The sequence below is a fragment of the Hylobates moloch genome, unplaced genomic scaffold (genome assembly GCF_009828535.3).
Source record: "Hylobates moloch isolate HMO894 unplaced genomic scaffold, HMol_V3 SCAFFOLD_7, whole genome shotgun sequence".
Taxonomy (NCBI): domain Eukaryota; kingdom Metazoa; phylum Chordata; class Mammalia; order Primates; family Hylobatidae; genus Hylobates; species Hylobates moloch.
In genome coordinates this window covers 40487595-40490380 of record NW_026652282.1, presented here as the reverse complement: position 1 = coordinate 40490380, position 2786 = coordinate 40487595, and the positions used below count along the sequence as shown (strand labels likewise).

The 2786-nt window shown below is 47.4% G+C and overlaps 1 pseudogene; it reads left to right on the top strand.

The window, feature by feature from the left end:
• The first annotated feature begins 160 nt into the window (after positions 1–160).
• Positions 161–708, top strand: LOC116811275 (plasmolipin-like; annotated as a pseudogene).
• The last annotated feature ends 2078 nt before the right edge of the window (positions 709–2786 follow it).

The following is a 2786-nucleotide window of genomic DNA, read 5'->3' as shown; positions in this document are numbered from 1 at the left end:
AAAAAAAAAAAAAAAAAAAAGAAGACATACGGCCTCCTGCAGTGCTCGGGGCCGCAGCGGGATAGGGAGCCTCGGGGAAGAGCGGCGCAGGAGCTGGCACCCACCACTGGAGGGGCGGCGACGGCGGCCGGAGCGACCTAGGGAGGCGAGCGCAGCCGCCATGGCCGAGTTCCCGTCAAAAGCGAGCATGCGGACCAGCAGTCCCGCGCAGGACGCCGGAGCCTTGGTGTAGGCGCTGCGCACGGACCTGGGCTTCGTGCGCTTCCGCCTCGGGACGTTCCTGCTGCTGCAGCTGGTGCTGGGGCTGCTGGTGCGGGCCCTGATTGCGGACACCCTGTACCACCTGTACCCGGCCTATGGCTGGATGATGTTCGTAGCTGTCTTCCTCTGGCTGGTGACAATCGTCTTCTTCACCCTCTACCTGTTTCAGCTGCACATGAAGTTGTACATGGTGCCGTGGCCACTAGTGTTAATGATGTTTAACGTCAGTGCCACCGTTCTGTATGTCACCGCCTTCATCGCCTGCTCTGCGGCAGTTGACCTGACGTCCCTGAAGGGCACGCAGCCGTATAACCAGCGTGCGGCTACCTCGTTCTGTGCGTGTTTGGTGATGATCGCCTACGGAGTGAGCACCTTCTTCAGCTACCATGCCTGGCGAGGAGTAGGCAGCAATGCACCACCAGTCAGATGGCTGGCGGCTATGCCTAAACCACCTGTGCCACAGCTCCCCCTGCAGCTGAAGCCACTGCTGGGTAGCAGAGCAGGGTCGCCCCGCAAGCCCAAAGCTGGGGAGCCTTGAGCAGAGTCAGCCCTGCAGAGACTACACTTGCTTCTCTCTGCCCACCAGACACAAGCTCTCACAGGGCTAAGGAAGAAGGCCTAGGCTGGCAGGCATCTGGGCTTGCAGGAGGCCAACTGCTGAGACCTCCTCCACATCTCCCTTATTCAGCGGAAGGTGACGGGGATCTGGGACTGTGTCTCTGCCTTCTCTTTAGAGGACTTCAGCGTCCAAGGCTGGGGCCCACCCTTCTCACCAGCACTAAATTCATTAACAAGGACTTCAGACCTGCAGCCCCAAACCCGCTCTGGTATAAGCCTAACAAACAACATGTAGCACCTTCGTCTTTGTTCCAGGAGAGCTGAGCAAGCTCATGAAACCATTCTCCTTCCTTAAGACACAATTCCTACCCAACCTCCCTGGATCCAACCTGTAAAAAGCAGGTTATGATTGTTGACAGCATGGTCTTCCCTCCCTGCATTTCAGACACACCAGTTGTTGAAAGCAAATCCGTTTTAAGTGACTTCTCAATGCTGAAAAGCCTGTCCAGGTTTCCTTCCCTTTCCCAAGCCTCTCTTGTAATACTCCCTTTGGGCAAAGCTGACATCAATTCCGACTGCCTCCCTGACCCTGTTGACTAGGCACGGGGGACGCAAAGGAGGGAGGGAAGCAAGGCCTTGTCTGGCCAGTTGTCATGTGGTTGATGGTGACTTTGTTTTTGTTTGTTTGTTTTTTAATAAAAATAAAGATGAGAAAAATTAAAAAAAGAAGACATAAAAATGGCCAAGCCATATATGAAAAAATGTTCAACATCACTAATCAGCAGGAAAGTGGAAATCAAAGCTACAGTGAGATATCACCTTACTCCAGCTATAATGGCTATTACTAAAAAGACAAAAAAAATAACATGCTGGTGAGGATGTGGAGAAAAGGGGAATTCTTATACACTATGCAGGAACGTAAATTAGTACAGCCACTGTGGAAAACAGTATGGAGATTTCTCAAAAAACTTATAATAGAACTACCATATGATCCAGCAATCCCACTCCTGGGTATTTATCCAAAGGGAAGAAGATCAGTATATCAAAGGGATATCTGCACCCCAGTGTTTATTGCAGCACTGTTCACAATAACAAAGATATGGAATCAACTTAAGTATCCATCAACAGCCAAATGGATAAAGAAAATGTGGAATACTATATGGCCATAAGAAAGAATAAAATCATGTTATTCGCAGCAACATGAATGGAACTGGAGGTCACTACGTTAAGTGAAATAAGCCAGGCACAGAAAGACCAATGTTCTCACTCATATGTGGGAGCTAAAAAAGTTGATCTCATGGAGACAGAGAGTAGAATGATAGCTACCAGAAGCTGGGAAGGGTGCTGTGGGGATAGGAGGGATGAAGAGAGGCTGGTTAATGGGTACAAATGTACAGTTAAATAGAAGGAATAAGTTCCAATGTTTGATAGCAGAGTAGGGTTACTATACTTAGCAACAATGTATCGTATATTTCAAAATAGCTAAAAGACTTGAAATATTACCAGCACATAGAAATGATAAATATTTGAGGTGATAGATACCCCAAATACTGACTTGATCATTACACATTCTATGTATATAACAAAATATCACATGTGCCCCATAAATGTGTACACAAAAATTTAGAAAACCACTTTTGTTCCAGGAAGGAGCAGCTTGAAGTTGCAGGATTCCATGAGTAGATAGAAGAATTTGGTAATAATTAGGCTGATTTGGTAATTAAATACAAAACAGGGACATGGTCTATAAGGTCATCCCGTCCTTAAGTTATGTAGTACAAGACACTATGACTGTAAAAAGAGAGCTCGGCTTGGCAGTCAAGATGAAGAGAAAAATTGCCATGTCTGTCTGAAGGTCTAGACTTCTCATCCCAGCTGATATCTCTGGACACCACATAGTATCAACAGTCAAAACTTATTTGGGATGAGGTAATGGGGTGATTCAAAAACCTCCAAATCTCAGTGGC